The following is a 12,189-nucleotide window of genomic DNA, read 5'->3' as shown; positions in this document are numbered from 1 at the left end:
TATATATATATATATATATATATATGTGTGTGTGTGTGGGTGTATGCATGTATATGTGTTTAAGACAGAACAAAGCTAAGATCTGTACTGGGCAGGACATTTAGATGTGACTTGTCTGATGTACACTAACATAATTTGTTTCTTTTGTTTACTGGGAAAGTAATAGCAAAGTGGCACTAACATTTGAAAGGCAATATTATACAATAGTCTTTACAACATATTTCAAAAGAGTGCATTTTGAGCAAATGAGCATGTTATGCATGCGTGAAATTCCATGGACGTCCTTTCTTCCATGTGAAGAAAATCTGTAGTATTTTTATTCTGAATTCATCATCTTTCCTTCCTGTGGTCCACCACTATTTGTACAAGTAAAAGTACAGTGCATAAGAGGAAAAAACTCTGCAGTACAAATTGCATCCAGGAAGGAACCAGTGCAAATGGAAGATATAAGTAATTTTTTTATACAGTAGAGCAAAGCAAAATATACTGATCTTGCATCCAAACCATTCTTAGAAAATCCATAAGGAAATAGCATTCATGATGAAAAGTAATACTAATTGATAAAAGCAGAAATAGCCTTAATGAATTAAGACTCATCTCTCCCACTCCACCTCCCATAAAACAGTGTAACATGCATTGAAAGTTCAGTCAGTAAAAATAATCAATTAATAGATAACAAACAGCCTTGATTAATTAAGAACTCATGTCATTCATTGAAAGTCTGGATATCTTCCCTCCCCATTAAACAACATGGTGTTCACTGAAAGTCCAGTTGGTAAAACTAATTAACTGAGATAAAAACAGCCTTGATGAATTAAGAACTCATATCTCCCCCCTCATTAAACAGAATAGCATTCATTGAAAGTCCAATCAGTATAAATAATCATCAAGTAATAATAAATAAAGAGATAAAAACAGCCTTCAAAAATCACTTCCTCAGATGTGGGCTTTTCAAACTACTAGTGCTTTTATACCATTCACTTAATTACATTGATTAGGTTAATGAATTAATTGAAAGGTTAATTTAGTTTAAAACCAAGAACTTTTCTTGTTGCATCTCTCTGTGTTGCCACAGTTAAAACGCATTTAATGTTACAATGTTTGATGAATAAATATGTAGAAATAAAAATGTTTTAAATAAAAATCCTTAAAACACTTGACTACAAAGAATAAATTATAAAGTTAAAATACTATTAGAAACACATTTAGTAGGACTCAATGGTTAAAATTACTAACTTGAATATTTGCTTTAAATGAACTTGATCCTTCATCTACTGGATGATTCATGAAATTACAGGTATTATAAAAATTGCATTGTAAACCAAAGGCAAATTGTATAGCCTCACTCAGTTAAAAGAATGTTAAAAACAGGAAAATATAAGGGAAAAATAAGTTCAGTACCTTTGTTAAATGAGTGTAATACTTGTGTTCATAACATATTACAAACCCAACGTTTTAATAAAAATACAAATACAAAAAAGCTTAAAGACCTACTGTAACTATTGGAAAACATGGGTAAAAACGTGATAAAATTCACATAAAGTGCAAATGCATATCACAGTTTTGCTGCTCTCAATTTTAATAATGGGGCTATGGAGATATGTCCATTGAGACCCGGTGGCTTATTGGCCTCCAAACTTATCTGCCATCATAATTCTCTGTACTCCAAACATTCCTCCCATAACCCCCCTCTGCCACTCTTTTCCACCCTTTCTATCGCAAAAAATGTATAGTATGCATTTTCACAGCTTTGTTTGTGTTTGTACAATGCATTAGTCTGTTTGTTTCTAGGTCATACATATGTTCAATAAAGAAAAAAACTTTTTTCACCAGTCACCTGCATGTCTGTGGCGTTGATAGTTTTCTATTTTTCATCATACATATGTTCGTATACCCTTCTCCTGAGCTTGCGTTCTGTCTTCCCTATATAGAATGCTTCACAGAAAAGTTTTTGGTTTTAAACTAAATTAACCTTTCAATTAATTCATTAACCTAATCAATGTAATTAAGTGAATGGTATAAAAGCGCTAGTAGTTTGGACAGCCCACATCTGAGGAAGTGATTTTTAAAACGAAAACGTATGGTGGAGCGTTAATGTGCTGTGTTTCTGTGGAATAAAGTGAACTGAAGTGTGCTGAGCCATCTGTGGGGTTCTTTCACAATTTTCTAAGCTTCCTCTGCTCAGGGCTTTATTGTTTTGCCTGAAAAGCTGCTTCATTTTGTGGATTACAAGTTTTATTTGGAAGCTGCTGTGAATTTTGTTTTGTTTTTTCTTGGTTTCTGATACACTTAAAATATTAATACTGTTAACCTGAGTCATTAACAGAATAAGAGAATGTGAATTAATATCTAGTTTTCTGAATTAAAGAAGTTTATTAGAATTCTAGTAATTGCCATAATTTATCAAGTGCAATTCACCACCCATTTCTTCAAAAAGGTAATTTGGTAAATTTGTGTTTCTGCAGTTACCTCCTGCTGACACTTCTTTGTTTCTTTCTTTCTTTCGGCTTTTCCCGGTTAGGGGTCGCCACAGCGGAACTCCGGTCCGCTAATGATTGGCAGTAGATTTTGACGTGCTGGCTTGCCGGGCCTAACGCACAACCCCTGCTGATACTTCTGTGTATCCAATATTGCTTGTTCATATTTGTATTAATAATTACAAAATCATGTTTTATATAAAGTATTAAAATATTTCATCTTAATGCTTGCACAATGGCAAACACAACTGTATATTGATATTTGACTTCTGTCTAGTGCAAGTAAAGTGATATTAATTCTTCATATAATACTTATTTATAATTATATATTTATATTGTCATAAATGTTTTGTTTTTTCCTAAATATCTTGATAACCAAGCAGCACAGACAGAAATGCTTAGCCTGACTTGAAAGCCCTCAGCTGAATGAACAAAATGATGACAGTATGTGTGTAACTTGAGTGGTTGCTGAGATATTGTAAGTTGTTTACAAAATATTACAAATTTAAGATCTGATGTCAATTTTCATTCTGTCCTCAACTGATGGGTTCGGATCCAAACTGTCGGATCCAACTCAGCTGTTGCAAAAAGCTTGTGGCAACATAGAACTCACAGCAAAAGATGTGGTTATAGACTCTCGAGCTTTATGTTTAGATAAGTAGTTTTTTTCCTATTTCATATTTCTTTACTGTCATTTTTTTTCCCAGTTCCTTTCTCTCGTGTACTAGCTTATACCCTATAAATTACTATTGTTAGTAATTTCTGTCTCGCTTTACCCGTTTTTCTATTTTCTACAACTTGTCGTAGTTGTTAACTACAAACAATAACAGTAAAGCTGTACTTGGAGTATGATAAGTCCACAAAAAACAGTAAAATAAAACCAAGCAAAATTTTCAAAATATCATCAGTTCAGTAAGCACTTTCATCTCCTTATATGAGAATTAGAAGATCAAGATTTTTTGAATGAAAGTATCAGTTTATGTAATAAATTTATAAGCAGAGGTTATCCCACCAGGTTAGTGACAGAAAAATTCATTGAAGTGTATAATTTGAGAAAACAAGAAAATTGTGTCATTATTAAAAAACCCAAGGAGGTCATCTATGGGGTGTCCATGTAAATAAGTAACAGCGTTGATGACAAAGCTATAAAAAAATATAATTACTAACAACCGGACATTTTTAAAAAGTTGTCTGGAAGTAAATAAGGTTGGTGGGGAACGTGTGGTGTTTGTACAAAAGATGAGCAAGAGCTTTAAGAACTATTTTCAATCAAAGTTAAATATGCCCAGAGTAAAATGCACAAAGCCAGGTATGTTCAAATGTTATAAATGCAACTTTTGTGATTATCTATTCATTGGTATAGAAGAATATAGTATCAATAATTATAATATTAAAATTAAGGGAAGCTTTACTTGCAAATCAAAATTTGTGGTATACTTAGTAGTTTCTAGGTCCTGCGTGTCTTTTTATGTAGGAAGTACCACAAGAGAATTACATAAATTAATATATGAGCACAAGTATACAGTTCAGGTGGGGGATCGGTTGTACTGAAAAGACTAATAAGTTTGTAGGTTAATGGTTTTGGATTAAATATAAGAGTCTGACAAGCTGCTTAATGCTGAAGATGGATTGGGGTGGTGTGAATATCTGTGGCAGGTAAAATTAAATGCTTGCTATCCACTAGGATTGAACAACAAGGAAGATTTTGTTGTTTATCTGAAGAGGAAAGGGCTAAAACACTAACGTGCCTGAAAAGGGGTGTTTTCCATGTGACTATTTGTGTGTTTAAATGTGTTTTTAATATTACATTATTCAGTCTGAAGAAGTTTCTTATAAGGAGACGAAAGCGCTTGCTGAACTGATGATGTTATTTTTATACATTTTGCTTAGTTTTATTTTGCTGTTTTATGTGGACTTGTAGTAGTTCTTAACTACCTTTGTAGGTAGTACTCTTCTTTTCCCATCCTTTCTAAAAAAACATATATATATATATATATATATATATATATATATATATATATGTATATATATATATATATAAAATCTGTTTATATATATCGTCTTACTTGACTGTTATAGATTTTCTGTGTTGTTGCTTCTTGTGCCTTGACCTTGTATTGTTTCTAACATCCATTTGTTTTATTTTCAGAATGTCAGAAAAACAGAAAAGCTTGGTGGGGTTTAAAAAATGTAGCAAATGCGGTCAGAAAATCCCTCTTTCTGACTCGCACTCTCACTCTGTGTGCATTGTCTTGGGCCCCTTCACTTTCAAGAATACTGTTCTATCTGCAGTGTGTTCAAACCAAGGGCCATGGCTGAACTCAAGAACAAGCTTACTTTAAAGGATTACTTCCATCATCTTTCAGTGAGCCACTATCTGGAGCCTCTCAAAAGCCAGTAAAAATGGCTGAAATGACTCCAAGCAGTTTAATAGCCTCTTCTAAGGCCTCAGAACGTCCCTTAAAAGATCTTTTCTGGATCCTTTAGGTGCCTCAGATCCAAAAAAGAAAAGATCAAAAACTTCAGCTCCGACAGCTTCTTCAGATCAGAAGTACAATAAGAAACCATTTTCGGATCCGATTGTCTCTTCAGATCCAAAAATTACAAAATTGGAAGATACATAGAATCAGACCCCCCTCAGATCCCAACTAGAAGAATTTTGGATGTTGAAATTTTACCCAGGACCAGATATTCACTCTCAGTGGACCCAGTTCCATACATGGTCCCTTCTCCCTTTTTAGAGAGATCTAAATCTCCTTCAAGGATATCCACTCACTCTTCCAGAAGTCATACAGTAGAGGATATGGACATATTAGTGAGAAGGATCCTCTCGACGCAGACCCAGCCTGTTATTCTTTCAACTCCTACCCCATTGGGTCAGGAGATATGCCCATCCACAACATCACCTTTATTAGTTCCTCCTCTGACTCCCTTCATGATCTTGGAGCCCTTGGATCTGAGTCTCCCAGGCCCATTGGCTTTGGATCTGAGGATACCTTTATCCTCGGATCTAAGGCTTGTTCTGAGCTCTTCAGTTCAGTCGGATCAGGAGAGCTCTCAGAGCTGATCCTACCCTGTTGTGTCCGAGGTGCTACATTCGACTCCAAGGTTTTCAAAGCTGTCTCTACACCTTGGAACTTTCGGCAATGGTCACTTCAGCTCCACCTTCAGCCTTGAGTGGACTGTCCTCGGGGCAGGGTGAGATTGTGGATCAGAGACATCCTGTCTCAGATCTAGGATCTTATCCCTCCCTAGGGTTGTCTGCCTTTGCAGCCATGGAGAGAGCCCTGTCTGCACCCTTGACTCAGACTGTGCCTACCCTGTCAGATCCTCTGTATACATCTGTCCCTTCTCTGCATCTGGAGTCTCAACTAGCCTCTCCACAGGGACAGCTGGTTCCAAAACCCCAGGTTTCCCATCAAGGTATCCCAACTTCTGATACCTCCCCAGAGTCCCCCACTGAGGAGGTCCTCTAAAAGAAAACATGTAAGAGGAAACATTTAGATTCCCCCAAATCTGTCACCGTGGATACAGCTTTTGATGAAGACAAGGGGTCCCCATGGTCAACTCCTAATGATGTCTCATTCAGAGACATCCTAGAAATTCTGAAGCAGAGAGGTGGCTGGAAGTCCAGTGACCCTTCATTGGAAGAATCTGTACTCCTGGAGGTGTTTGGTACTGTCCCATCTGCCTCCTGGGTGACCCTGCCCACTAATATGCTCATTAACTTGGTCTCACAGCAGGCATGGAAGGATCCCGACACCACTGAGCCAATTCCCAGGAAGGCTGCTAAAATTATGACAGCTCCCGAGGATAAACAATTTTTGTCCAAGGGTGTGCCAGTTAATGCTATGATTGTGGGGGCGGCCACTAAGAAAGAACTCGCAGAAGAAAGTTCATCCCCCCAACAAAGAGTCTCGGGCTATGGACAGATTTCGGAAGTGTATCTGCTTCAGTGGCATTTGCCTTAAAGTCTCGAAACTACTTGGCACATTTCACAAAGCTACAGAGGGATCTAATTAAGAAGCTATCAGACACCATTTCAGGATCTGTTTCTGAAGAGATGAAAGCATCCGTCATCTCTCAGTTGGCTGTCCTACAATCGATATCCAGCTCCTGCATGTGGCTCATTTGTAATGTAGCAGAAAAAACCTCAAGGGCAGCACATTCAGGTGTTGCCATTAGGAGACACACCTGGATGCACTTACGTGATTTTGTAGAGCCCTTTAAGTCTTCACCCATCAGTGCTCCTTTTGACGGCATATCCCTTTTTGGTCCCAAGGTAAAAGCTACATTGTCCAGGTGTGAAAAGGATGGAAAGACGCTTTCTGCTGTGGTGTATGTTTTTCCACCCCTCAAAGATCCTTTTCAAGGAATTACCCAGGTGGTGAGAAAATGTGGTTCAGAAAATCCCAAGGATCTTTCCAGGACACATGTGGAGGAAGTTCACCCATGGGGTAGATGGGGGTACTCTATTGTTAGACACCGCCCTCGAGACAGAGGTGGCTGCAGAATCAAGGGTCCAGAGATTCTTTCTTTGGTAAGCTCTTTCATCACTTCTGAAAGAAAGCCTGATTGCCTCCCTCTGGAGGCAATCAGGGGTCATTTGTCCCTGCACCAGAGAGCCTGGCTAGAACTAACATCAGCTACTTGGGTGCAGAAAATTATTTCCAGGGGTTATATAATACCATTTGCCCTTTATCTTCCCAATTCAAGAAAATTCCCGGATGTTCCATCCAGTCTAAGAAATCAAGCAGCTATTCAGATTCAAAAACTGCTAGAAGAAAAAGGGTCATCCAAGAGGTCCCCCCCAGACCAGATAGAATCCGGAACTTACTCAAGGTTCTTTTTGGTGCCAAAGAAAACCGGGAACTAGAGACCTTTTCTGGGTCTCAGCATTTTAAACAAATCCATTCAAAAAATCAAGTTCCAGATGGTCACGGTTCAGTCCATTCCTTCTTTTTTGGAAAAGGACAGTTGAATATGCTCAGTATATCTTCAGGATGTGCACTATCATATAAAGATGAACAAGCATTTCAGAAGATGTTTATGCTTCTGGCTGGGAGCCAGTCACTATCAGTTCAGGGTACTGCCCTTTGCTGTCTCCACAGCCTCTCTCCTCTCATCTCCTGGGGGATGTTCACCAAATGCATGGCAGTAGTACCATCTCACTTGAGACTACAAGAATTCAGAGTATTTGCATACTTAAACAACTGGCTCATTTCCACCTCGACCAGCATCAGCTTATCATGACAAGACAAAAAGTGATCCAGACATTTACTACTAGGAATCACTGTAAACTACTAAAAATCTCATCTAGAACCAAGTCAAAGTATAAAGTTCATAGGAGCATGCCTTGATATAAAATCCACTATAGCATCACTTCCCCTCTCCATAGTTCAAACAATAAGATTGCAAGTGAAAAAGATAATTTGCAGTACCAGACTCATAGCCTGCTTTGTCCTTCAGGCTCTGGGATTGATGCCGGCATAGGCCAACTAGACGGCTGCCTAGGGCGCCACTCTAGCAGAGGCGCTTTTCCAGTATTTATTTGGTGTAGGTAGATCAGGATGGGGGCACCAGGTGGTGTGGTAGGGGGCACCGTGGAGCCCTTTTGCCTAGGGCACCAGTTGACCTAAGGCCACTTTTGAATGGCGGGAGCAATAACATTACTACCCTTAGCCAGCTATCACATGAGAATTCTTCAATGGATGCAAGCCTCGCAATGGTCAATACTTTACCTTCCTTTTTCTGCTCTGATACACATCACCAATATATACAAAAGGGATCTACTGTGGTGGATTCAGTCAGAAGAAGTTCTACAAGGACGTTTATTCATCCCATCTCAGCCCAAGGCCGTGGTGACCATGGATACTTCCCAGCTGGGGTGAAGGGGGGCATTACCTGGGAAAGACAGTCCAAGGCGCTCGGTCCCCCAAAGAGGCCAGTTTGCATATCAGTGTCCTAGAATTGAGAGCAGTGCTTTTAGCTTTGCAGGCCTTTCAGAATGCTCACCCTTTAGGAACAATTGTGATTCAAACAGACAACATGTCAGTAGTTTTTTTACATCAACAACAAGGGTAACCAGATCTTACCCCCTGTGTCAAGAAGCACTCAGGATTTGGCAATGGGCAACCTGTTCCAACTGCTTTCTTACAGCAATTCATATTTAGGGGAAGTTCAGCGTATTAGCAGACAAACTGAGCGGGTACATTCTACTACCTCAAGAGTGGTCCCTCAATAAGGATGTAGCAAAAATGATTTTCTGACAGTGGGACCAGCCTTGCTGCAATCTCTTTGCATCTCCCCTAAACAATAAGTGCAGCAACTACTTTGCCATAATCCCCCCACAGAGGGAGTCACCGACAGATGCTCTTCTCCACAATTAGCCCCCCCCCAGTTTGCTTTATGCTTATCCCCCAATTTCTTTGATTCCAAAGTTCCTACAGAGAGCTGCCAGGTTGAAGAGCAAGATCAGCCTCATTGCACACTATTGGCCTCGACAAATTTGTTTCCTTTTTTGTGGCCTCATCTAGTTCATCAACCCTGGATTCTGGACCCAGCTCCAGATCTGCTGTCTCACCCGACAGGCATGATTCATCCAAACCTTTCCAATCTCAAGCTGACTGCTTGGTTTCACCAGTTCCAGTAATATGCTCTCGACTCCTGTTCACCGCATTTTTCTGTCTTCCCTTAAACCAGTGGTGCACAATGTCCAGCCTCGGGGCCAAATCTGGCCCTCGACGCAACACCATCTGGCCCCCAAAGAATAGCCAAAATTTTTTTAAAAAAAAGTGAAAAAATGCTATGCCTTACTCCAGTCATGCAAACTTTCCAGCACATGCTTACTTACCTAATTGACTGCAGTTGCACACACCTCTAATTTTAGCTGCAGAAGTAACTATTCTTTGTTGTTCATAACTTGTAGTCTGTAAACTATTTATTTATTTATTTATTTATATTTGTTGACCGGGAGTGTCCGACTGGACATAGGTCCATTTTCAGCGGAGGCCCGGGGAGAAAAGCTCCACACTTAAAATAAACAGACAGTAGTTACATTGGATTACATAGCGATTAACAATTTACATAGCAATTACTTACAACATATTTACAGATTAAGAACATAGTACATCAGTAGACAACTAGAATCTTTATCTGTGAAGTACACAGTACGTCAAGTGTGTAAATAGTAAATAGCAAACAGTAGTAACTTTCTGCAAGAGTTTGTAATAAGTCATGGCTGCAAGCCAGAATAAAGTTAAACGCAAAGTTGATGTAGAAAACAGGCAATTTCATGACTGCTGTCTTAAGTAAAAATGCCAGTCACATGTACCTATTGTTAAATCATAATGACTTACTATGTTTTGAGGTGGCCCACAGATACAAGAATTCGTGTAGTGGCCCTCCCCACAAAAAGGTTGTGCACCACTCAGCAAGGAAGCGTTATGCTTGTAAATGGAAGAGATTCATACACTGGATAGTTCAACATCATATATTGACCCATTTTCTGCCCCAATTCATTGAATTCTCAAATTCTTTATGATAACTTTTAGTCAAGGGGCCACTGCTTCAACAGTTAAAGTTCAGTTGGCAGCAATATCTAATTTCCATAGTGGATTTGATGGTTCATCACTCGTTTCTCATAAACTTTGTAAAACCTTTTTACGAGGCACACTCCTTTTCAAACCTCCATTTAAAGATCCTACCTCTCCGTGGGATCTTAATCTGGTACTGCAAGCCTTGATCCATTCACCCTTTGAAACCCGCACATGACTTTAGTCTTAAATTTCTTTCTTGGAAAACGTTACTGTTATTGGTCATTACTTCTACCAGATGAATTTCAGAAATTCAGGCCTTGTCTGTGAAGCTCACATATCTAATTTTTCATAAAGATAGGTTTACACTATGGACTAATGCATCCTTTTTGCCCAAAATAGTATAATAATCCTGGTATAACTGAGTCCATTAATTTACCGGTTTTCTTTCCAAATTACTCAAACAAAGGCAAATACTTACTTCATCTGTTGGATGTTCATAGGCAACTGTGTTTCTATCTACACAGAGCAAAAGATATCAGAACTACACATCAGTTATTTGTTTCATTTGCAGATGTCAGACTGGATAAGCCTATGTCCAAAGTCACCCTAGCCTGACAGCTCACAGGCTGCATCACCTTTATTTGCAACAAATTGAATATTACTTTACCAAGGCAGATACGTGCTCATTCAACCAGGTCCATAGCAACTTCCTCTGTTTTTCATTACAGAGCTTCCATTGATGAAATATGTGTGGCAGCAACTTGGGCCCCCATACCTTCATCACTCATTACAAATTATGTTTGATATCAAGAAACAGATTATCATTTAGCTCAGTGGTACTTGGGATATCCTTTCTTGAGTCCACCCTGGGATTTAGGTAGCTGGGGACTCTGTTCCATCAGTTGAGGACAGAATGAAAATTGACATCATCAGATAAAGAAGTTATGTACTTACCATAATGTTCCATCTGTGTTGTCCATTTTCATTCTTCCTCAACCCCCTACCCACCAACACCCATCTTTATGATTTTCTGGAAGAGTAAGTGGATATAAATTTCCTGTATACTCCAACCATGATAAAGCTCCAGATAAGGGATTGTCTAGCCCTTTTTCTATATTTACATTTGTTTTTGTTTTTTGTTTTTTTTTTGTATGAGAATTGCTTCTTTATCTGAGGTATTTGGGGTTGGTGCATTCTGGGTAAGGGAGAAGCTCAAGAGTGCCGTGTTGTTGTGATCTTTTTACAACAGTCAAGTTGGATCTGATGGTTTGGATCAGAACCCATCAGTTGAGGAAGAATGAAAATGGACAACTCAGATGGAATGTTATGGTAAGTATGTAACTTCTTTTTATTGTGTTTACTGTGACTTATAAAATCCAGTTTAAGACTTAGAACCTAAAGTATACTACCAGTATAACATCCAGCATTTGTCACCATTACTCCTTCTGCTGTAATAAACTGTAAAGTGTACAATGTTCCCGTTTACCTTTCATGTTTCCTAAGCCCTATAATCTTCTCTTACTCTAAATATATTTATATGTCAATCCTCACGGCTCACTTGTAATGGATATCACTGCATGTATTAACCTTCCTACTGTATGAATCACTGGCTTTTTCTTTAGCTGGCTGTTGTCTTTGTACACACTTAGACACTTCCAAAACTAGTAATCTTAGTTTGATAATATCCATGCCTTATGTAGTCCATGCTACTAGTTAATTTTTCTTTTTTATCATGTTGCACCTCTGCAGGTTAATTTCAACTGTATAGTGATTTTGCTGTGTTTGTGCTAATATTTATTTAGTTGCAAGACACTTGCAACATTCTTACTACTCTTATAGCCTCTGTACTTTGCAAACTTTTCATTGTATTTTTTAATAACCTTTTTATCTGAACTTGTCAGTTAGTCACTAAAATTGCCCTTAAGTGCTTATTTCCAAGTACTGCACAATACTAAAATCTTATAAAAAATATATATAATATATGTTTGGAATGCAGGTAAAACAAATAACCTGTTCAATAAAAATGTAACTCATGTATGTGAAACTTTTTTGACATATGTGAAACTGTTGTTGTTATATGTTATTTTTTCTTAATCTGTCTCCTTTTCTGGCTACACTATAAAAATAAGGTGGCTTTAACTAGTTCAAGTACAGAATATGAAAATATTTTTAAA

General features: G+C 38.2%; 1 protein-coding gene across 1 annotated transcript in view; it reads left to right on the top strand.

Annotated features, from left to right (window-relative positions):
• The window catches only part of LRRCC1 (leucine rich repeat and coiled-coil centrosomal protein 1), a 1,845,576-nt gene that overhangs the window by 1,475,330 nt on the left and 358,057 nt on the right, over window positions 1-12,189 (top strand). The gene's annotated exons all lie outside the window — the stretch shown is intronic.

This window comes from Protopterus annectens, chromosome 3.part0 (assembly GCF_019279795.1).
Source record: "Protopterus annectens isolate FY-2018-M chromosome 3.part0, PAN1.0, whole genome shotgun sequence".
Lineage (NCBI taxonomy): Eukaryota > Metazoa > Chordata > Ceratodontiformes > Protopteridae > Protopterus > Protopterus annectens.
This window is presented reverse-complemented; position numbering and strand designations above follow the sequence as displayed.